The 23,659-nt window shown below is 36.8% G+C and overlaps 18 non-coding genes across 18 annotated transcripts; 13 read left to right on the top strand and 5 right to left on the bottom strand.

Annotated features, from left to right (window-relative positions):
* The first annotated feature begins 560 nt into the window (after nucleotides 1–560).
* Nucleotides 561–642, top strand: Trnas-uga. The gene has a single exon. It is a non-coding gene; the product is annotated as a tRNA-Ser (tRNA).
* Nucleotides 643–1,072: 430 nt separating this feature from the next.
* Trnap-ugg lies at nucleotides 1,073–1,144 on the top strand. The gene has a single exon. It is a non-coding gene; the product is annotated as a tRNA-Pro (tRNA).
* Nucleotides 1,145–1,889: 745 nt separating this feature from the next.
* Trnat-agu lies at nucleotides 1,890–1,962 on the top strand. The gene has a single exon. It is a non-coding gene; the product is annotated as a tRNA-Thr (tRNA).
* A 958-nt stretch (nucleotides 1,963–2,920) lies between these two features.
* Trnat-agu lies at nucleotides 2,921–2,993 on the bottom strand. Its single transcript has one exon. It is a non-coding gene; the product is annotated as a tRNA-Thr (tRNA).
* A 156-nt stretch (nucleotides 2,994–3,149) lies between these two features.
* On the bottom strand, nucleotides 3,150–3,222 carry Trnat-cgu. The gene has a single exon. It is a non-coding gene; the product is annotated as a tRNA-Thr (tRNA).
* A 1,949-nt stretch (nucleotides 3,223–5,171) lies between these two features.
* Trnat-ugu lies at nucleotides 5,172–5,244 on the top strand. The gene has a single exon. It is a non-coding gene; the product is annotated as a tRNA-Thr (tRNA).
* Nucleotides 5,245–6,017: 773 nt separating this feature from the next.
* Nucleotides 6,018–6,089, bottom strand: Trnac-gca. Its single transcript has one exon. It is a non-coding gene; the product is annotated as a tRNA-Cys (tRNA).
* Nucleotides 6,090–7,901: 1,812 nt separating this feature from the next.
* Trnas-uga lies at nucleotides 7,902–7,983 on the bottom strand. The gene has a single exon. It is a non-coding gene; the product is annotated as a tRNA-Ser (tRNA).
* Nucleotides 7,984–8,503: 520 nt separating this feature from the next.
* Trnas-uga lies at nucleotides 8,504–8,585 on the top strand. Its single transcript has one exon. It is a non-coding gene; the product is annotated as a tRNA-Ser (tRNA).
* A 431-nt stretch (nucleotides 8,586–9,016) lies between these two features.
* Trnap-ugg lies at nucleotides 9,017–9,088 on the top strand. Its single transcript has one exon. It is a non-coding gene; the product is annotated as a tRNA-Pro (tRNA).
* A 519-nt stretch (nucleotides 9,089–9,607) lies between these two features.
* Nucleotides 9,608–9,680, top strand: Trnat-cgu. The gene has a single exon. It is a non-coding gene; the product is annotated as a tRNA-Thr (tRNA).
* Nucleotides 9,681–9,834: 154 nt separating this feature from the next.
* On the top strand, nucleotides 9,835–9,907 carry Trnat-agu. Its single transcript has one exon. It is a non-coding gene; the product is annotated as a tRNA-Thr (tRNA).
* Nucleotides 9,908–12,098: 2,191 nt separating this feature from the next.
* On the top strand, nucleotides 12,099–12,170 carry Trnap-agg. The gene has a single exon. It is a non-coding gene; the product is annotated as a tRNA-Pro (tRNA).
* Nucleotides 12,171–19,230: 7,060 nt separating this feature from the next.
* On the top strand, nucleotides 19,231–19,303 carry Trnat-agu. Its single transcript has one exon. It is a non-coding gene; the product is annotated as a tRNA-Thr (tRNA).
* Nucleotides 19,304–19,908: 605 nt separating this feature from the next.
* On the top strand, nucleotides 19,909–19,981 carry Trnat-ugu. The gene has a single exon. It is a non-coding gene; the product is annotated as a tRNA-Thr (tRNA).
* A 645-nt stretch (nucleotides 19,982–20,626) lies between these two features.
* Trnas-uga lies at nucleotides 20,627–20,708 on the top strand. The gene has a single exon. It is a non-coding gene; the product is annotated as a tRNA-Ser (tRNA).
* A 475-nt stretch (nucleotides 20,709–21,183) lies between these two features.
* Trnap-ugg lies at nucleotides 21,184–21,255 on the top strand. The gene has a single exon. It is a non-coding gene; the product is annotated as a tRNA-Pro (tRNA).
* Nucleotides 21,256–21,575: 320 nt separating this feature from the next.
* On the bottom strand, nucleotides 21,576–21,657 carry Trnas-cga. The gene has a single exon. It is a non-coding gene; the product is annotated as a tRNA-Ser (tRNA).
* Between the last annotated feature and the right edge of the window lie 2,002 nt (nucleotides 21,658–23,659).

Here is a 23,659-nt window from a genome sequence, read left to right as displayed (position 1 = left end):
GAGCAAAGCTTGTTCATATAGGTAACGTATACCTAACCCTTAAACTTGGGCATGGTAAATAATGAAACTTCTTACGTAGGCTCATCTTATATAAGTTCTAATTTGAAATAAAAAAGCGTTTAATATCTTATACTGTAGAGAACAACTAATAAAATAAAAACTTAACCCTATGACCAAAACTGCTAAGGCTCGAATTCAGAATTAGCAGCCATTGATTGCAGTTGAATTGCTGTCTCGGATATGCTGCTGAATGCTGTGATGCACAATCACTGATGCATGATCTATTTACACGCCCTGTGAACTGCCTGATTTCTATCAATAATTAATTCCTATGATAAAAGCTTCCGCCAACCGTCACAGCGAGTTCCCCGAGACCCTTTCTTTTTTTTCAGTCTTATTATAATTCCAAAATTCTTCTGGCTATTGAAAAGCAGTTTGGAAGGCATACCAATTCCAGAGAACCTATTAATGTGCCCACGACGTAAAATCTGTGGTAAAATAAACAGGTAAGTTCCAAGCTTACCGTGGTAAACCAAAATAAGCGACTCCTAAGCAATTATGTAGTCGTGGCCGAGTGGTTAAGGCGACAGACTTGAAATCTGTTGGGATATTCCCGCGCAGGTTCAAATCCTGCCAACTACGACTCTAAATAGTCCGAAAGATGATCATGTAACACGGAGAAGTTGTTTGCCACCAGGTGGAATTTCGTCTCAAAACATACGACCTAAAATTTTTTTCATTTTTTAAAAAATACCAGTCAGAGCAGTTAAAATTTCTAATACTTGATGTGAAATGGTTAATATTATACCCTTTTAACGCAAATTTATGCATTCCCATTCGGTTTCAAAAAAATAATGTAAATAATTATTGTTATTGGACTAAAACTTAATTACCTCTTTTCAAAGGGACCTCTATTCAGAAATTATTGCTTTTTTATAGAATTGTTTTCAACAGCAAAATGGGATGTTTTCCGCACGAATTAACGGAAGTCTCCTGAACCTTAGTTTTTCATCTAATATACCGGATTTTTTTAAAATTACACCGAAAGATAGTGAACTATTTCCCCAGGTGTAGCTTGCTGGTCTAGTGGTATGATTCTCGCTTTGGGTGCGAGAGGTCATGGGTTCGATTCCCGTGCAAGCCCTGATCGCCCTCATACCTTGAAATTTTTGCGCGATTGAGTTTCTTTCTTAGCTTTTAAGAAAGAACGCAGTGTTGAACTCAAGTTGCAATCTCCCGATAAAACTTTTCCCATGCAGCATCAATCCTATCAATATACATGCAAGGAGGAGATCTAGTATGCATAAATGTAGACGTTGTTGGCATGTCAACAATGAAGACCTTTTCAATCATCATATACAAGTACTGAACATCAGGAAAATGAATTCGTGCGACTTTTTTATATTGCGTGGCACATTTTTCACAACTCAAGAATAATTTGTAACTCAAAAATAACACTGTAACATTTTCAACTATCATATCACCGTATGATTACCATTTCCATCGTTTACAAGATAATCTCATTAACGGTGTTTGTTAAAGCTACAGAATTGATCGACCAAACTTTAACACTAATATTTTTCCTTTTAGTTTTAGCTTGGCAGGAATAACTATTTTTCGCCGATGATTCATTTTACCTTTTTCAAAACTATTACGGGTTTGCCTTATTAGCTCTGTGGTTAGAGCACTGGTCTCGTAATCCAGGGGTCCGGAGTTTAACTCTCTGATCAGGCTTGATTTTTTTTAACTGTTTATGGTAAGGGTGAGTAAAAGACTTAAATATTTGTGATCATTACGCATTTAATAATCGCCGTGAAAAAATTTACCTGCAAAATACGTTTTTTGAAACATTTGTTTACATTTCTATTTGCGCATGTTTTTTTCTGGTTGCCTCCTTAGCTCAGTGGTTAGAGCACTGGTCTAGTAAACCAGGGGTCCAGAGTTCGAATCTCTGAGAAGGCTTTCGACATTTTCAACTTAAACTTAATAAGAATCTACGAACATGAACGAGTTTTTTGACCGGCTTCTTGTATATAACGATACTGAACAAAGTTTCATGACTTTTTCTTTATAAATCAATATCTATAATAATTCATTGGGTTTTATTGACATGTGTTCCATTGTTATCATCAACCAAGAGCAAAGCTTGTTCATATAGGTAACGTATACCTAACCCTTAAACTTGGGCATGCATTAGGAGTCGCTTATTTTGCTTTACCACGGTAAGCTTGGAACTTATCGTTTATTTTACCACAGATTTTACGTCGTGGGCACATTAATAGGTTCTCTGGAATTGGTATGCCTTCCAAACTGCTTTTCAATTGCCAGCAGAATTTTGGAATTATAATGAGACTGAAAAAAAAGAAAGAGTCTCGGGGAACTCGCTGTGACGGTTGGCGGAAGCTTTTATCATAGGAATTAATTATTGATAGAAATCAGGCAGTTCACAGGGCGTGTAAATAGATCATGCATCAGTGATTGTGCATCACAGCATTCAGCAGCATATCCGAGACAGCAATTAAACTGCAATCAATGGCTGCTAATTCTGATTTCGAGCCTTAGCAGTTTTGGTCATGGGGTTAAGTTTTTATTTTTATTAGTTGTTCTCTACAGTATAAGTTATTACACGCTTTTTTATTTCAAATTAGAACTTATATAAGATGAGCCTACATAAGAAGTTTCATTATTTACCATGCCCAAGTTTAAGGGTTAGGTATACGTTACCTATATGAACAAGCTTTGCTCTTGGTTGATGATAACAATGGAACACATGTCAATAAAACCCAATGAATTATTATAGATATTGATTTATAAAGAACAAGTCATGAAACTTTGTTCAGTATCGTTATATACAAGAAGCCGGTCAAAACACTCGTTCATGTTCGTAGATACTTATTAAGTTTAAGTTGAAAATGTGGAAAGCCTCCTCAGAGATTCGAACTCTGGACCCCTGGTTTACTAGACCAGTGCTCTAACAACTGAGCTAAGGAGGCACCTAGTAAAAAAGCTTGCGCGAATAGAAATGTAAGCAAATGTTTCAAAAAACGTATTTTGCAGGTAAATTTTTTCACGGCGATTATTAAATGCGTAATGATCACAAATATTTAAGTCTTTTACTCACCCTTACCATACACAGTTAAAAAAAATCAAGCCTTATCAGAGAGTTGAACTCCGGACCCCTGGTTTACGAGACCAGTGCTCTAACCACTGAGCTAATAAGGCAAACCCGTAATACTTTTGAAAAAGGTAAAATGAATCATCGGCGAAAAATAGTTATTCCTGCGAAGCTCAAACTAAAAGGAAAAATATTAGTGCCGGTTAAAGTTTGGTCGATCAATTCTGTAGCTTTCACAAACACCGTTACTGAGATTATCCTGTAGACGATGGCAATGGTAATCATACGGTGATATGATAGTTGAAAATGTTACAGTGTTATTTTTGAGTTACAAATTATTCTTGGGTTATGAAAAATGTGCCACGCACTATAAAAAAGTGGCACGAATTCATTATTTTCCTGATGTTCAGTACTTGTATATGATGATTGATAAGGTCTACAACGTCTACATTTATGCATACTAGATCTCCTCCTTGAATGTATATTGATAGCATTGATACTGCATGGAAAACGTTTCTCTGGAGATTGCCACTTGAGTTTAGCACTGCTTTTTTATTGAAAGCTCATCATACATATCTGACCCGTAATGTGATGTATAGTCTAAACACGCGCATTATTAAGATGAAGTATTTTTATAAATATTCCCCTCTTCCAGGTATGGTGCTCTGGTTTAAAAATATAATATACAGGGTGTATCAAAAAAAACGCAACCACTTAATATTCATGAATATTCTCTTTGTTATACAACACAAAAGACGTTTGGCCCCTGGAATGCGAGAAAGCTTGTAATCATATTCTAGCGGCACAATCGTCGGTAAACAAAGTCGGGTGCGTAAACCAACGAGCTGAATTGAAAGTATTTAACGAGTAAAATTTTATTTACAATTTGTTTTACAAGGTCGACAGTTAGCATTCAAGTCATCATGTACCACAATAAAAACTCGTTTCAGTTTCGGTTGTTAGCTGCACCATTATTAGTTTAGCTGATTTGACTATTAGCAGTTGAACTGTACGATTAGAAGCCATTTTAAAATCCCAGGGGCATAAAATCTATTGAGTTTATGAACAATATGAATTTTAGAATATTAAGTGGTTGCGTTTTTTTTGAGACACCCTGTACAGGGTGTCCCAAAAAAAACGAAAACTATTGAAATCACTCATTGTTAAAATGTGAATGCCGTGCTCACGAATTTCAGCCCGTGGGGATTTAATGCAACTTATAAAATGCTAAATGCTTTGTGTTGCTAGAGAAAGGGGACATGTCGAAGGTCATGGTCCTTGAGATGCACATTTAAATAATGTTATCCAAATTTGTAAATTGTAAATATTGTTGATAAATATCATTTTTGCGAACAAGCAAATTTGACTGCATCATATGCATGCATAAAAATGCTTATGGCAACCCTGATTTATATACTTGTGGGCCCAACAGAGTGCTTGGGCATTCAAACTCTAACAATGCCATTGTTATGGGTGATTTCAATACTTTTCGTTTTTTTTGGGACACCCTGTAGAATGCATGTGTCCCAGAGAGTCATTCAAAAAACCTAAACTGAATTGATTGTTTATCAAACGTACGGCTGTTTGCCACGAAATTAAATTGGGAATTTTCATGCACTAATGGGTACCATAGAAATATTTAACTTTTCTTTAATTTATAGAACAGGAAGAAGTGAGCGGAGTTGAACCACTGACCCCAGTGACCTGTCAACCTGCAGTCGGATGCTCTACCACTATATGCTACTCTCTCTGAGCGTTCCATGCAGCATACCTGTCATATGCTATATTCTTAGATACCTGTATGAGAAAGCCTGAAATAAAAGAATACATAAAGACGGAGAATGAATGTTTTAAAAGAATTTCTACCAGGAATTGAACTCCGATTCTCGAAGTCAGAGTCCGAAGTGATAACCATTACACCACAGACCCTAAAAATCCATCAAACTTACTGACGAATGTTGACTGCATAATATAAAATTATGTAGTTTGCTTCGCGCATGCACATTATTAAGATAAAGTATTCATACAATTATATTCGTGTTAAGCTTGCACATACGCCTCATTAGCTCAGTGGTTAGAGCACTGGTCTTGTAAACCAGGGGTCCAGAGTTCAACTCTCTGATGAGGCTTTTGCATACTTTTGTATTTACAAAAGTATATAGGCAACTATAGCAATTATATAATTCATCCTACTCAGAGCCCGAAGTAATAAACCATTACACCACAGGACATAAACACCTAGAAAAGTTACTGAGAAATTCCCGACTCTACACTATATCTATTCGCGCACTTTATTAAGATAAAGTAAATAATATGCTACTCTCTCTGAGCGTTCCATGCAGCATACCTGTCATATGCTATATTTATGTAGTTTGCTACGCGCACATGTGCACATTATTAAGATAAAGTATTTATATAATAATATTCGTGTTAGCTTGCAAATAGGCCTCATTAGCTCAGTGGTTAAACAACTGGTCTTGTAAACCAGGGGTCCAGAGTTCAACTCTTTGATGAGGCTTTTGCATACTTTTGTATTTACAAAAGTATATAGGCAACTATAGCAACTATATAATTTATCCTATTCAGAGCCCGAAGTGCTAACCATTACACCACAGGACATAAACACCTAGAAAAAGCACTGAGAAACTTCTGGCTCTACAGTATATCTATGCACGCCCAGTATTAAGATAAAGTAATTATATTCCCTGTATTCCAGGTATAGACTCCCGTTTTACAAATTTATAGAACATGCATGTGTCCCAGAGAGTCATTGAAAAAACACTAAACTGCAAGGATTATTTATCAATCAAACGGATTGTTGGAACGAAAATAAATTTGGGTATTTTAATTCACTAATTAGTACGATAAAAATGTTGGATTTTTTTTTCATTGATAAAAGAGAAGGGAGCGAGCGGAGTTAAACCACTGACCTCTCGATCTGCAGTCGAATGCTCTACCACTGAGCTACACTCCCTGATCGTGCATACCTGTTTGATGCTATTCTCCTAAAAGAACATTTCCTGCTGTTCTTACCTTATTCGAAATAGCAAAAGTTTTATATTCATAGCATAGAAGCAGTGTGTAGCAAGCAGTGTGGCGCAGTGGAAGCGTGCTGGGGCCATAACCCAGAGGTCAATGGATCGAAACCATTTCCTGCTAAATTTATCATTTCAATACAAAAGATCTTTTCGAAATCTTATTCAAAAACATGTATTTTTTCTCAAATGGGCTATAAGAGAAAACCAGAGCTAAAAAATTTACATAAAGACATAAATTTAACAGTTTCAGCAAGGTTCTACCGAGAATTGAACTCGGATTCCCGGATTCAGAGTCCGAAGTGCTAACTATTACACCACAGAACCTAACCATCTACAGAAAGACACAGCAGAAATTGCTGTTTGAAACATTTCAAACCGGAAATCTAATCGCTGGTTCCTAATCGTGTATTTCTGTACCGCTATCAAAGAGAAACCTTTTGAATAGCATGAAAAAGTTGAATTTTTCTTCCGAATACGTATTCTGCAATCTTTTGACGACTCATCATATACATCTGACCCGCGCTGTGATGTATTGTCTATATATACACGCACATTATTAAGATGAAGTGTTTACATATATTTCCCCTATTCGAGGTATGGAGCTCTGGTTTACAAATATAATATAGAACATGCATGTGTCCCAGAGAGTCATTCAAAAAACCTAAACTGCTTGGTATGTTTATCAAACGTACGGCTTTTTCCCACGAAAATAAATTGGGATTTTTCATGCACTAATGGGTACCATAAAAATATTTAATTTTTCTTTAGTTTATAAAACAGGAAGGAATGAGCGGAGTTGAACCACTGACGCCAGTGACCTGTCAACCTGCAGTCGGATGCTCTTCCACTATATGCTACTCTCTCTGAGCGTTCCATGCAGCATACTGTCATATGCTATATTCTTAGATACCTGTAAGAGAAAGCCTGAAATAAAAAAATACATAAAGACGGAGAATGAATGATTTCAAAGAGTTTCTACCAAAAATTGAACTCCGATTCTCGAAGTCAGAGTCCGAAGTGATAACCATTACACCAAAGACCCTAAAAATCTATCACACTTACCGACGAATGTTGGCTGCATAATATATAATTATGTAGTTTGCTACGCGCATGCACATTATTAAGATAAAGTATTCATACAATTATATTCGTGTTAAGCTTGCACATACGTCTCATTAGCTCAGTGGCTAGAGCACTGGTTTTGTAAACCACGGGTCCAGAGTTCAACTCTCTGATGAGGCTTTTGCATACTTTTGTATTTACAAAAGTATATAGGCAACTATAGCAACTATTTAATTTATCCTACTCAGAGCCCGAAGTGCTAACCATTACACAACAGGACATAAAAACCTAGAAAAATTACTGAAAAATTCCTGGCTCTAAAGTATATCTATGCACGCCCATTATTAAGATAAAGTAATTATATTCCCTGTATTCCAGGTATGGACCCCCGTTTTACAAATTTTTAGAACATGCATTTAGAGTCGAATGCTCTACCACTGAGCTACACTCCCTGATCGTGCATACCTGTTTTACATTTTTTTAGTAACCGAATGGAAATACATAAATTTTCGTTAAAAGGGTATAATATTAACCATTTCACATCAAGTATTAGAAATTTTAACTGCTCTGACTGGTATTTTTTAAAAAATGAAAAAAATATTATGTCGTATGTTTTCAAACGAAATTCCACCTGGTGGCAAACAACTTCTCCGTGTTACATGATCAGCTTTCGGACTATTAAGAGTCGTAGTCGGCAGGATTTGAACCTGCGCGGGAATATCCCAACTGATTTCAAGTCTGTCGCCTTAACCACTCGGCCACGACTACATAATTGCTTAGAAGTCGCTTATTTTGCTTTACGACGGATAGCTTGGAACTTACCTGTTTATTTTACCACAGATTTTACGTCGTGGGCACATTAATAGGTTCTCTGGAATTGGTATGCCTTCCAAACAGCTTTTCAATTGCCAGCAGAATTTTGGAATTATAATAAGACTGAGAAAAAAGAAAGGGTCTCGGGGAACTCGCTGTGACGGTTGGCGGAAGCTTTTATCATAGGAATTAATTATTGATAGAAATCAGGCAGTTCACAGGGCGTGTAAATAGATCATGCATCAGTGATTGTGCATCACAGCATTCAGCAGCATATCCGAGACAGCAATTCAACTGCAATCAATGGCTGCTAATTCTGATTTCGAGCCTTAGCAGTTTTGGTCATGGGGTTAAGTTTTTATTTTTATTCGTTGTTCTCTACAGTATAAGATATTACACGCTTTTTTATTTCAAATTAGAACTTATATAAGATGAGCCTACATAAGAAGTTTCATTATTTACCATAAGCAATTATGTAGTCGTGGCCGAGTGGTTAAGGCAACAGGCTTGAAATCTGTTGGGATATTCCCGCGCAGGTTCAAATTCTGCCGACTACGACTCTTGATAGTCCGAAAGATGTTCATGTAACACGGAGAAATTGTTTGCCACCAGGTGGAATTTCGTTTCAAAACATGCGACATAATATTTTTTTTCATTTTTTAAAAAATACCAGTCAGAGCAGTTAAAATTTCTAATACTTGATGTGAAATGGTTAATATTATACTCTTTTAACGCAAATTTATGCATTCCCATTCGGTTACAAAAAAATAATGTAAATAAACATAGTGATTGGACTAAAACGTAATTACCTATTGTCAAAGGGACCTCTATTCAGAAATTATTGCTTTTTTATCGGCTTGTTTTCAACAGCAAAATGGGATGTTTTCCGCACGAATTAACGGAAGTCTCTTGAACCTTAGTTTTTTATGAAATATACCGGATTTTTTTAAAATTACACCGAAAGATAATGAACTATTTCCCCAGGTGTGGCTTGCTGGTCTAGTGGTATGATTCTCGCTTTGGGTGCGAGAGGTCACGGGTTCGATTCCCGTGCAAGCCCTGATTGCCCTCATAACTTGAAATTTTTGCGCGATTGAGTTTCTTTCTTAGCTTTTAAGAAAAAAAGCAGTGTTGAACTCAAGTTGCAATCTCCCGATAAAACTTATCCCATGCAGCATCAATCCTATCAATATACATGCAAGGAGGAGATCTAGTATGCATAAATGTAGACGTTGTAGGCATGTCAACAATGAAGACCTTTTCAATCATCATATACAAGTACTGAACATCAGGAAAATGAATTCGTGCGACTTTTTTATAGTGCGTGGCACATTTTTCATAACCCAAGAATAATTTGTAACTCAAAAATAACACTGTAACATTTTCCACTATCATATCACCGTATGATATTACCATTGCCATCGTCTACAGGATAATCTCAGTAACGGTGTTTGTGAAAGCTACAGAATTGATCGACCAAACTTTAACACTAATATTTTTCCGTTTAGTTTGAGCTTCGCAGGAATAACTATTTTTCGCCGATTATTCATTTTACCTTTTTCAAAAGTATTACGGGTTTGCCTTATTAGCTCAGTGGTTAGAGCACTGGTCTCGTAAACCAGGGGTCCGGAGTTCAACTCTCTTATAAGGCTTAATTTTTTTTAACTGTGTATGGTAAGGGTGAGTAAAAGACTTAAATATTTTTGATCATTACGCATTTAATAATCGCCGTGAAAAAATTTACTTGCAAAATACGTTTTTTGAAGTATTTGTTTACATTTCTATTTAGCGCATGTTTTTCGGGGTGCCTCCTTAGCTCAGTGGTTAGAGCACTGGTCTAGTAAACCAGGGGTCCAGAGTTCGAATCTCTGAGGAGGCTTTCCACATTTTCAACTTAAACTTAATAAGTATCTACGAACATGAACGAGTTTTTTGACCGGCTTCTTGTATACAGGGTGTATCAAAAAAAAGGAGACCTTTAGAAATCAAGCTATTGTTAAAATTTGAATGCCTTTTCAATTGCATTTGCACATATGCTGAACCGTAGTGCGTGAAATATTGATGGCATGCATGCGTACGTACATTAGAAAAAGGAGACCTTTAGAAAATGAATTGACGTTTGTACACAAGATTGTCTGCTCCTGGGAATTTGAAAATAACTTTAATAGCATAAGGAAAAATAACGACCCAAAAATATTCCAATGACTAAGCACAAACGACTAAGCACAAAAGCAATAACAGTATGCGTGGTAGATTGTTTTAGCTGTCCTTCAAAACATAAACAAATATTTATTCATTAATTTTCAACACTGCGCGCGAGTATTAGGACTGTTCACATGAGTTAGATTGACTTTGAATCCGGAATGGCTCAGCGGCACAACTATAGAATACCCCGCAAGGTTAAGTATCAAGAACGCTGCCTACGAGCCTACGCGTCTACATGCATGCTTTGTTCAATTTACAAGTCCAGTGGGGGCCGGTTGTATGAAAGCCGGATAGCGTCTATCCAACGGATAGTGATTTTTCAATCGCGTTAAAATCGCCCGCTGTTTGCAATAACTTTGATTAAATCTTAGTATTTCTAAATGGATGATCCTCTTTAATAATTGTTGTTTGCAAAGCTGAATTCTATCCCTTTTCTAACATTTTTAGAAGGGTTGAAATATCACTATCCGGTGAATACCGCTATTCGGCTTTCATACAACCGGCCCTTGTAAAATAGCTTTGTTAAATGTTTGATCAGCTTTTTTTAGTTTATTTTCGTTTAAAATGAGATATAGGTCATCTCATTACCACACATCTAACTAATTAGGGTTAGGGTTAGGGTTAGGATAATAAGACATGAATATAATGGACTTTGATGAAGTTTTATGTTTTTAGCCGGTGTAGGCGAGTAGGCCAGTAGGCGAGTAGGCCAGTAGGCGAGTAGGCCAGTAGCCGAGTAGGCCAGTAGCCGAGAAGGGCAGTAGGCGAGTAGGCCAGTAGGCGAGTAGGCCAGTATAGGCCAGTAGCCCAGTAGACGAGTAGGCCAGTAGGCGAGTAGGCGAGTAGGCGTGTAGGCCAGTAGGCGAGTAGGCCAGTAGGCGTGTAGGCCAGTAGGCGTGTAGGCCAGTGGATATGTAGGCCAATAGACGAGCATCTAAGTGTGTAGGGCTGCTGGCGCATAAGCTAAAATGTATGTATAAAAGGGGCGTAGGCTGTAGGCTCGTTAGATCAAAGCCATTGCTTCGATGGCGGGGTATTCTATAGTTATTCCATATCGCGAACTGCTTTTCTGATGACGGCAGGCTGGGTATAAGTTAAGACTACAAAACCTCTTTGCTCCGAAGTCAGTTGAACCATTTTTGTACTGGTAGTGTGCTTAGTCATTTGAATATTTTTGGGTCGTTATTTTTCCTTATGCTATTAAAGTTATTTTCAAATTCCCAGGAGCAGACAATCTTGTGTACAAACGTCAATTCATTTTCTAATGTATGCATGCATGCCATCAATATTTCACGCACTACGGTTCAGCATATGTGCAAATGCAATTGAAAAGGCATTCAAATTTTAACAATAGCTTGATTTCTAAAGGTCTCCTTTTTTTTGATACACCCTGTATAACGATACTGGACAAAGTTTATGACTTGCTCTTTATAAATCAATATCTATAATAATTCATTGTGTTTATTGTGTTCTATTGTTATCATCAACCAATAGCAAAGCTTGTTCATATAGGTAACGTACCTACCGCTTAAACTTGGGCATGGTAAATAATAAAATTTCTTGTGTAGCCTCATAGTTCAGCTCTGCGGTAAAAATGTTTAGAACTGAATGAAACTAATTCCGTCATTCTAGACTCTAGGGTTAAAACCTAGTTTGTTATCGTGTTTACAATAATCGTCTATTTTCTACCATTGCGTTTGTCTGGTCTCGATACTAACAGTGATTTAAGATTCCTACAAGTCTTTTTTCATTCAGAGTTACTCTGCTTGTAATAGATATGACATGAAAAGATATTTATATTATACATCGCCTTTATTGTAAGCGATGAAATATGCGAAAAAGAAAACTTCCCGTGTTCTGCACTTGGCTTGCTGGTCTAGTGGTATGATTCTCGCTTAGGGTGCGAGAGGTCACGGGTTCGATTCCCGTGCAAGCCCTGTTCGCCTCTCTCGCTTGAACTGAAGAGAACGGCCTTTGGCAACGATTTGCTGATGGTCTAATTATGTTGTATTTTCTTGAGAAAAAAATGTGGTACGTGTTTTCGTTCAAACATTAGATGCACTCTCTCAACTTAATCTAAGTATCAACCTCATACAAAGATTGTGCGCTAGGATTTTGCATCAATGTAATTATATCGACAGTGTCCACGCATGTTTTTTACGGGTGCATGCCTCTTTAACTCTATGGTTAGAGCACTGGTCTTGTAACCAGCCGGTCCAGAAACGAGGCTCTTCACATTTTCCACCTAAACTCAATAAGTATTTGATTTCTATACTAATTCATTGTATTTTATTGTGTTCTATTGTTATCATCAACCAAGAGCAAAGCTTGTTCACATAGGTAACGTACCTAACCCTTAAACTTGGGCATGGTAAATAATGAAACTTCTTGTGTAGCCTCATCTTATATAAATTCTAATTCGAAATAAAAAAGCGTGTAATATATTATACTGTAGAGAACAACAAATAAAAATAAAAACTTAACGCCCATGACCAAAACTGCTACGGCTCGAAATCAGAATTAGCAGCCATTGATTGCGGTTGAATTGCTGTCTCGGATATGCTGCTGAATGCTCAATCACTGATGCATGATCTATTTACACGCCCTGTGAACTGCCTGATTTCTATCAATAATTAATTCCTATGATAAAAGCTTCCGCCAACCGTCACAGCGAGTTCCACGAGACCCTTTGTTTTTTCTCAGTCTTATTATAATTCCAAAATTCTGCTGGCAATTGAGAAGCAGTTGGGAAGGCATACCAATTCCAGAGAACCTATTAATGTGCCCATGACGTAAAATCTGTGGTAAAATAAACAGGTAAGTTCCAAGCTATCCGTGGTAAAGCAAAATAAGCGACTCCTAAGCAATTATGTAGTCGTGGCCGAGTGGTTAAAGCGACAGACTTGAAATTTGTTGGGATATTCCCACCAGGTGGAATTTCGTTTCAAAACATACGACATAGTTTTTTTTGCATTTTTTAGAAAATACCAATCAGAGTAGTTAAAATTTTTAATACTTGATGTGAAATCGTTAATATTGTACCCTTTTAACGCAGGTGGCAAAATTTATGCATTCTGATTCGGTTACTAGAAAATAATGCAAATAAACATGGTGATTGGACTAAAACGAAATTACCTCTTGTCAAAGGGACCTCTATTCAGAAATTATTGCTCCTTTATAGGCTCGTTTTCAACAGCAAAATGGGATGTTTTCCGCACGAATTAACGGAAGTCTCTTAAATCTTAGTTTTTCATGTTATGTGCCGGAATTTTTTTAAATTACCGAAAGGTAATGAACTATTCCCCCGGGTGTGGCTTGCTGGTCTAGTGTTCTCGGGTTCAATTCCTGTGCAAGCCCTGGTTGTTCTTCCCATTTGAAAGAACTCTTTGTTAGATTATAATTTGTTAATTATTTTATTGGCGTGGTGTATTTTTTCCGGACAGAATACAGTATACCCCAAACACACTCTCATGCACTCAGTAACTTATTCTTAATACTAGAAATACATGCATGCAAAATCCCCTCGCCTGAAGCAATAAACATATATTTCCATCACTGAAATTCTATAATACTCGTTTCTGCTGAATGAAGCCGTAAAGTAAAATCCTATATCTTGGTACAATTATAGATTGGACTCTCGAGCTATCAAATTCATTTATAATCATAATTGTGCTACGAATAGTTTTTAATACAACAATTTTTAGCGAAATTTCAATTACTTTTTAAACAGATTCACCTTTAAAAATAAATACCTTCAAAATCAAAATGATTTCGAGAGATTGACGAATAAATTCAAAGATGTCTCATACATTTGTTGATAAATCCACATATTAAACTTACAAAATACTTGCATGCTTTAAAATACAAAATCTACCTGTTCAAAAACGCATTAAAAATGCCTCAAAATCGTCGATTTTTTATCATGCATTTGAATGAAAGTTTTTCTATCCGAAGGCATGTTTTACATTATATTTTAATCAATTATATTTTAATCAATTAGACTATCCAAATGAAAAGTATTACTTAAGAATAAGTTTTATAATTCAAAAATCAAAATATCGGTTATGCATGATGACGTGCCCAAATTTTAATTTAACCAATCGCACGTTTGTAAACGTTTGCAACGTTTGCTAGTTACCAGTTCGTCTTAAATTCGTCTTAAACTCACGCACGCACATAACTTACAAAGACGCCCAACGTGAACGATAACTCCTGACAAACATCCCTATTTAGCTTGAAGCCAAAATAGTTTTTCTGAGTTTTCAGACGAAATACTTGACGCCAGACGTTGGCGTGTGTCAAATTAAAGCTATATTGAAAAGTTACGTTTTGTGTGAAAATTTCAAGACTTAAACTTCAAAGGAAATATTAAAAAAACAAAAACAATTACAAATCGACAAAAAAACGGGAAATTTTCAAATTTTTTTTAGATATTTCCCTTTAAGCTCAAGTCTCGAAATTTCTACACGAAATATAACTTTTTAATCGCTTTAATTTCATATACGGCTCAAAATTAGGCGTTAAGTATTTCGGCTCAAAACTCCTGGTGTTAATTTGTTCTCGTGCTACGGTGAGATTTATGTAATAAAAACCAAAACCATTGAAATCACCCATAACAATATAACCAGGGGGCAGCGTCTTCAACTAATTAACTTCTCCTGATGAAGGCCCTTTATAGGTCGAAACGTCGAGAAGTGTCTTTCACTAACTTAAAAATTTCAGCCAAAATGGCAAGGGCTGTAGAATTCATTTTACATGTTAAGACATTTCAGAAAATTTTCGAAAATCGTAAATTTTGTCCGAAATGGTAGGGATACATATCCGTCACTATTTGGGTCGAAATTATATTTTTATTTTATTGTGTGCGGAGATTATTCTGGGAACACTAGCTCTTGTCAATTTTAGTTTAAAGAGTGACCAGAAGCGTTTTGAGTTGGTTGTCCTATCGTTACAAAGAGAGTTGATGTAAGCTAATCTACTTTCCTTCATCATCTGCTTCTACAAGGTGCGCATGGACTTGCATCTGGGCAAGGGCCGTAGCTAGAAGCTTTATTGGGGGGATGCATATTCATATATTCGTCATATGCCCGAATGATTTCTTTGGTATGCTATTGTTCCTATGGTATATAAACATGAATATATGAATATACACCCCCCTCCCCCCAATTAAGCGGTCTACCTACGGCCTTGTTTCTGGCTAGGAAATGTTCTGTTGGTGATCTTTTAAGACGTTTCCGACTATATTGTTTTTCTTTTTAATTTCGTATAGTATATCTCCGTGGATTCATGGAACATGATAACGGTTTCCGAAAGATTTTAATGAAATATGTTCATTAACCGCATTAAGAAATGCATCTTTCCAGCGTGACCAATCCCCATCAATGTCACCATCTGCTAGTTAATTAATTAAAAAGCAAAATAAAAATTTGGTCTTATATATACAGTATATATAAGCACCTCTTGCAATTTTAGAATTAGATGATTTTCTCAGTGCATTGGCTAACAGATGGACTATAATAAAAAGCAAATCAAGCTAATATCTGCGCTTTCTTACTTTTAGGATATATCCAGTCAATACTAGACAAATTTAAATTCTGCTCCTTCAGAGTAATACCTTTATAAGGGGAGGAAACCAAAAAAAGGGGGAACTTATAAGAAATTTAAAAGATTGCACTGCATGTGATGTAGAAGTTAGAATTTGGTCAACTTACTGAGGTTTTCCCACATATGTAATCCACACAGTAAATATCACAAATGGCAAACACTGAGAGTGTAGATACCATATACCACACAGATTATTATTAAAAGGGTGACAACTTCAGTAATCATGTTACAATGTAAATATATAGTGTCATAAGTGAGTAGCATTATTTGATCTTTAAACAATTTTACCCTTACACACTTGTTTACACAAAATTATAATTCAGCAAATGTACTATAATTGCAATTTTACAACCTATGATGATAAACTACAATGTAGGTAATATATTTTCCCCCGCTCGGATATTTACACCCACGATGTGTAAATGCGAAATCACAGTCGTCCGCAATTATGCAATGGGCCTCACGAGTGACGCCATGGACGGTCTTATACGTTTTGCGTGTCCGCCAGTGTGAACTACTAAGCTCCTGATTAGTCGCGAAAAAAAATTGGATTTTCAACTCTCATTTCGCAAAATTTTGATGAAATTTATAAATTTATGTTTTCATAAATATGGAATAAATGTATTTTTAATTAAACAAGACGCCTATCTAGGCGTAAGCTTGCGATGCTGCGCGCTGAAAGTACTCACACTACTCGGACTACTTAGCCTTCTTCGCAGGCAACTCTGTGCAGTGTAAATTACTTGTGGATTGTGCTGTGAATATCGAGGAAGAATGCCTACATTTGCTATTACTAGAGATGCCTGCGGAGGAGGCTAGACACTACTGGCATCACTGGGCAATTACATGGATTGCTGTAGATTCTGCATTTGGCAATTATTTTTAATTATATACTATTTAAAACAATTAACAAGAGTAGGTGTTTTATCATATATAAAACAGGACACGAGTGTTTTAGGTGTGAAAAAACACGATCTACGCGTGTTTTAAATAGGAAGCCCTAAACTAGTAATATGACTTGTAGTTAGCCGTTTGTCGTTAGCTTGACGTCTATAGAGAGTTTTAGCTTGACGTTTTGCCTTCAACGGCTAACCGCAAACCGCAGCTTGTTTGCGGTTCACGTTTTCAACCGCTGGAGTGTATTTTCACGTACCTCGTTTACCTCAGCGAATTGTCATTGCAATAGTGTCTCGCTTTTTTGTTTTAATTTTCCCGCCTGTCTTCAAAAAGTTTACCAGTTTTCTTTAAGAAAGCGACTACCACTATTCAATAACGCGACTGCCAATATGGGCGGTTTACCATGATATCGTATTTCGATAGTCGCTTATTAAAATTGACGTTCTTTTCAACCACTAGGTGTAACATTTGATTTAAAAACCCCGAAGCATTAGAAATAGCTAAAAGCAATTTAACAGCGAAACTGTTTACTGAATGGCAATGTTGAATCGTTCTAACATAAGGTATTGGTAATGACCGCAACTAAAGTCAAATTTGTAACAACGGCAACGTGAAACCGCGGTTTGCGGTTTGCCGTAAACGTCAAACTAAAACTCTCTCTCTCCAATGTCACAATACAACTGCTTTTTTATTATGTTAATTGCCAATTGGCTAGAAAAAATCAACTTTATCAACTAAACTTAATTTTGCAAGTATCTTATCATACACACGACAAGTCTCACTATTCATCATCGTTGCTGTCACAAACGTTTATCAGAAAACTAGAATTCGAATCACGTCGCAAACACCTTTTGCGACAAAGTTTGGAAAAACACTTAAGACACGCCCTGCTGCACACGAAAAGAAAACGAGCAAATATCGAAATAATTGCAAAGCATACAAGAAGAACAAGAATTGCAGGAAACATCCCTAAAATAAGAACTTCCATCCATTTGAAAGCTTTGAAAACTGGCACGAAAGGTCCCTCGATATTTTGATGAGAACTAGAAAACACGGACCTAAACAGGTTGATCTGACCTAAGACTATCAAAAAAATCAAGGAAACGGACTCGAGGTTGTTCAAGAAAGAATTTTGAAATGGTTTAATTTTGAGATGAAGACAAAGGATGACAATGCAAGAAAGCGTCATGCAGAATAATCTGATGGATGGCTCGGTCACCACGCAAAAGATTACAACCAAAATAAATCGACGAGCAATCAAAATGCTCTGCCAATACAAAGCTCCACGCTTGCTCGTTTCATTTGGCTGTGCGTATGGACCTAGAAGCAACTCTTTTAAAGCGCTCAAATTTTCGCTTTCCTCGGCATGTTCGTCTTTAGATCGACATGCGATGCGAAATATCCCTTGGAACAAGAATGACACAGGAAAAACCACAGCTAGGAGGAAATTTCTAACCGTTATTTTATGATGGTAAAGTTTGAACGGAATCCAAGCGAGAACGAAGATAAATGGAATGACAAAGATGGCATTGAAAACGAACGATGCATATTGCCACCATTCGTAGCATACGACGTTCCCATTGTAGAACCATCTGAGCTCGCCTGCAACGGGGACACAGCGAATTAGCGAAATGCTGACAGTAGCCAGGGTCACGTAGCCAAGGAACACTGTTTTGACGCTGGCTTGAAAGTAGGGAGAAATATTAGGTCGAAGAGAACCTCTCTTGCAACAAATGAGGACGTGGAAGGCATAGAGAAGAAAGATTGCAGCGAGCGTCCCGAAGACCGGAACAACTTTGAAAAGAAGCTTTGTCTTTGGTGTCAGACCTGGAATAGGACAGACATAACCATGGTTTGTTACACCTGGTTGGAAGTTGAAGAACCAAGGACGGGCGTGAGAAATTCACATTCAAAGAATTCGGTCAGTGAAGTCGACCAGAGAAGAAGTTGTGATATTTGGTAGAAATAAAAGATGACTCTAATAAACCAGAAAATTGTCTTTTATCTGTTTTGTTTGCTCTGATGAAGACAGCGATGGATTGTTTTGTTCAGTGTCACCCTCAGGGACCAGATCAACGTAACGGTGTAAAGCCGTTTGCCAGTTTGCAAAGCGACTGCCAACTATAAACTTTTTAAACCAAAAAATCTGTCGTAAAGAATATTTTATCATTGGAGGTTTGAAAACGACGAGAGCTGCCATTAAGAAGACATACACTAGAAATACAATCCAGAACCAATGGTCGTTGCATTTTCGTGTTAAAGTACAGTTTGTTGACCACAGAGCCTCTGAATAGCCAGATGAACACATTCCACACATAAAACCAGTACGTTTACCTTGACATGCATTGTACTCAGGGTGAGGGTAAGGGTGAGTAAAAGACTTAAATATTTGTGATCATTACGCATTCAATAATCGCCGTGAAAAAATTTACCTGCAAAATACGTTTTTTGAAACATTTGTTTACATTTCTATTTGCGCATGCTTTTTTTCTGGGTGCCTCCTTAGCTCAGTGGTTAGAGCACTGGTCTAGTAAACCAGGCGTCCAGAGTTCGAATCTCTGAGGAGGTTTTCCACATTTTCCACTTAAACTTAATAAGTATCTACGAACCTGAACGAGTGTTTTGACCGGCTTCTTGTATATAATGATACTGAACAAAGTTTCATGACTTGTTCTTTATAGATCAATATCTATAATAATTCATTGGGTTTCATTGTGTTTTATTGTTATCTTCAACCAATAGCAAAGCTTGTTCATATAGGTAACGTACCTACCGCTTAAACTTGGGCATGGTAAATAATGAAACTTCTTGTGTAGTCTTATAGTTCAGCTCCGCGGTAAAAATGTTTAGAACTGAATGAAATCAATTCCGTCGTTCTAGACTCTAGGGTTAAAACCTAGTTTGTTATCGTGTTAACAGTGATTTAAGATTCCTACAAGTCTTTTTTCACTCAGAGTAACTTGGCTCAGAGAACGGCCTTTGACAACAATTCGCTGATGGTCTAATTATGTTGTATTTTCTTGAGAAAAAAATGTGGTACGTGTTCTCGTTCAAACATTAAATGCACTCTCTCAACTTAATCTAAGTATCAACCTCATACAAAGATTGTGCGCTAGCATTTTGCATCAATGTAATTATTATGACAATGTCCACGCATGTTTTTTACGGGTGCATGCCTCTTTAGCTCAGTGGTTAGAGCACTGGTCTTGTAAACCAGGGGTCCAGAGTTTGAATCTCTGACGAGGCTCTTCAAATTATCCACCTAAACTCAAAAAGTAAAATTTTGATTTCTATACTAATTCATTGTATTTTATTTTGTTCTATTGTTATCATCAACCAGGAGCAAAGCTTGTTCATATAGGTAACGTATACCTAACCCTAAACTTGTGCATGGTAAATAATGAAACTTCTTGTGTAGGCTCATCTTAAATAAGTTCTAATTTGAAATAAAAAAGCGTGTAATATCTTATACCGTAGAGAACAACTAATAAAAATAAAAACTTAACGTCCATGACCAAAACAGCTCAGGCTCGAAATCGGAATTAGCAGCCATTGATTGCAGTTGAATTGCTATCTCGTATATGCTGCTGAATGCTCAATACCTGATGCATGATCTATTTACACGCTCTGTGAACTGCCTGATTTCTATCAGTAATCAATTCCTACGATAAAAGCCTCCGGCGACCGTCACCGCGAGTTCCACGACACCCTTTACTTCTCAGTCTTATTATAATTCCAAAATTCTGCTGCCAATTGAAAAGCAGTTGGGAAGGCATATAGCAATTCCAGAGAACCTATTAATGTGCCCATGACGTAAAATCTGTGGTAAAATAAACAGGTAAGTTCCAGGCTACTAGTAATAAAGAAAAATAGGCGATTCATAAGCAATTATGTAGTCGTGGCCGAGTGGTTAAGGCGACAGACTTGAAATGTGTGGGGATATTCCCGCGCAGGTTCAAATCCTGCCGACTACGACTCTTGTTATTCCGAAAGATGTTCATATAACACGACAAATTGCCTCTAGGTGGAATTTCGTTTCAAAACATATACCAGTCAGACTAGTTAAAATTTTTAATACTTGATGTGAAATGGTTAATATTATATCCTTTTAACGCAAGTGGTAAAATTTATATGCATTTTGATTCGGTTACTAAAATTGTAAATAAACATATGGTGATTGGACTAGAGCGAAATTACCTCTTGTCCTCTTGGACCTTTATTCAGAAATTATTGCTCCTTTATTAGGATATTTATTCTAGGACCTTTATTCTAGGATCTCTCCTATATACTAGGACCTTTATTCAGAAATTATAGGCTCGTTTTCAACAGCAAAATGGGATGTTTTCCGCCAGCACAAATTGACGGAAGTCTATTAAACCTTAGTTATTCATGTTATATACCGGAATTTTTTTAAATTACTTAAAGATAATGAACAATTTCTCCAGGTGAGGCTTGCTGGTGTAGTGGTATGATTCTCGCTTTGGGTGCAAGAGGTCATGGGTTCGATTCCCGTGCAAGCCCTGATTGCCCTCAAAACTTGAAATTTTTTCGGGATTGAGTTTCTTTCTTTCAAGAAAAAAAGCAGTGTTGAACTCAAGTTGCAATCTCCCGATAAAACTTTTCCCATGCGGTATCAATCCTATCAATATACATTCAAGGAGGAGATCTAGTATATAAATGTAGACGTTGTAGACATGTCAACAATGAAGACCTTATCAATCATCATATACAAGTACTGAACAACAGGAAAATGAATTCGTGCGACTTTTTTATGGTGCTTTTTTATGGTTTCGCAAACGTGAAATGAAACGGCCACGAAATTCCACTTGCATAACAAAAGTCGTAGTCGGCAGGATTTGAACCTGCGCGGGAATATCCCAACAGATTTCGAGTCTGTCGCCTTAACCACTCGGCCACGACTACATAATTGCCTGTTGAACCGCAATGATAAAAAAGCACAATAAAACACAAGTAAGTATTATAGAAATTGATTTCCAAAAGAACGAATCGTAAACATTGTTCACTATTGTTACAAAAATCCAATCACAAAACTCATTTATATTAGGTAGATACTTATTGAGTTTAAGTGGAAAATGTGAAGAGCCTCGTCAGAGATTCGAACTCCGGACCACTCGTCCACTAGACCAGTGCTCTGACCACTGAGCTAATGAGGCACATGGAAAAACAGTCGTGGACACTGTTGATATAACTACATTGATGCAAATTCTTAGCTCACAATGCAACACAATATTCTTATTAGGTTGATACTTAAATTAAGTTGAGAGAATGCATCTAATGTTGGAACGGGAACACGTACCACTTTTTTCACAAGAAAATACAGCTTAGTCATTAACTAGACCATTGGCAAATTGTTGTTAAGACCGTTCTCTTTCAAGCTAGACGGGCAAGCAGGCCATGGTTTATGGGCCCAGCACGCTTCCACTGCCACACCCTGCTTGCTACACACTGCTTCTATGCCATGGATATATACACAGATCTGTATTTTCCTTTATTTAGTTGTGCTTTTCCGAATAAGTTAAGAAAAGCGGGAAATGTTCTTACAGGTATCTGAGAAAATATCAGCGCATGCCGGTATGCACGATCGGGGAGTATAGTTTTTGAGTTCAGGCTTTTCTCCTACACTCCATTTAAGAAAAATTACATTTCTGAACAAAAAATGACACCTAGAATGTGCACTGAAAAATATTTTTATTGAAATGACAACTTTAGCGGGAAATGGTTTCGATCCATTGACCGTCTGGGTAATGGGCCCAGCACGCTTCCACTGCGCCACCCTGCTTGCTACACACTGCTTTTATGCCATGAATATGAAACTTGTGCTATTTCGAATAAGGTAAGAACAGCAGGAAATGTTCTTTCAGGTACCTAGGAGAATAGCATTACACAGGTATGCACGATCGGGGAGTGTAGCTCAGTGGTAGAGCATTCGTTTGCAGATTGAGAGGTCAGTGGTTCAACTCCTTTCGCTCCCTTTTCTTTTATAAATGAAAAAAAAATCCAACATTTTTATCGTACTAATTAGTGAATTACTAGAATTACATGCATGCAGCAACCCCTCGCTATTTCAAACCAAGTGCACAATTTCCTGAGTTAACCTGACCTAAATTTTATATTATGAAATGACACAAAACTCAAATCAGTCTTAAAGTTTCCATCATTCAATACAAAAATAATCACAAAGCTAGTGTAAACATTGCCCGTTCAATTTTGCTGCATTATACCATGCCAGCAATTAAGTAACGTTTAAAATCGAAGTTTCAAACGATTAAAACAGTACAAAATCTTCACAGACAAAGAAAAAACTTCAAATGTTATTTTATTCTGTAATTGCAGTCAACGCCGGCGGCTAAAAGTTTCAGTATACTTTATAAATATAGTGTGTATTTTTGATACCAAAATTCAAATTACACTTTCAAAAACACTCTTTGAAGTTAAAGCAAAGGTGTAATAGCCCTTCACAGGTTTATGCGTTTGCAGAAAAAGCTGAAAATTTAACAAATGAACGGCATACAAAGCCGAAAAGTATACAAATACGGCTCATTCTTATCGCGAAACAAATACGAAATAAACAAAGTAAACACGTACCCTTTGTCTTTGAAAACATTTATAAGTTTGCAGATTATGAATTATTCCTCTTACACGGCTTTGTCTTGACCGTATCCACGTTCATCTTTGCTAACTGTCATGCTTCATATATCTTGTTTCTTCTCGTTTTACTTTCTTTGCACAAAGTTTATCAAACGCTTTTACAAAAATGTTTACGAAATGACAGTTAATATAAATTGCTGACGTTCTCATTGAATTACAAACTTTCTGTCTTAGCCAATCAGAACGTTCGTTGATTACTAGTCTACACCAGTGAACAACCCATGAACTGGTCTACACCACTGAGCTATAATAAATT

Source organism: Dendronephthya gigantea, unplaced genomic scaffold (assembly GCF_004324835.1).
Source record: "Dendronephthya gigantea isolate DGI-Jeju-01 unplaced genomic scaffold, DenGig_1.0 000190F, whole genome shotgun sequence".
NCBI classification, from domain to species: domain Eukaryota; kingdom Metazoa; phylum Cnidaria; class Anthozoa; order Malacalcyonacea; family Nephtheidae; genus Dendronephthya; species Dendronephthya gigantea.
The sequence above is the reverse complement of the archived record's forward strand: the minus strand, read 5'-3'. Positions and strand labels throughout refer to the sequence as shown.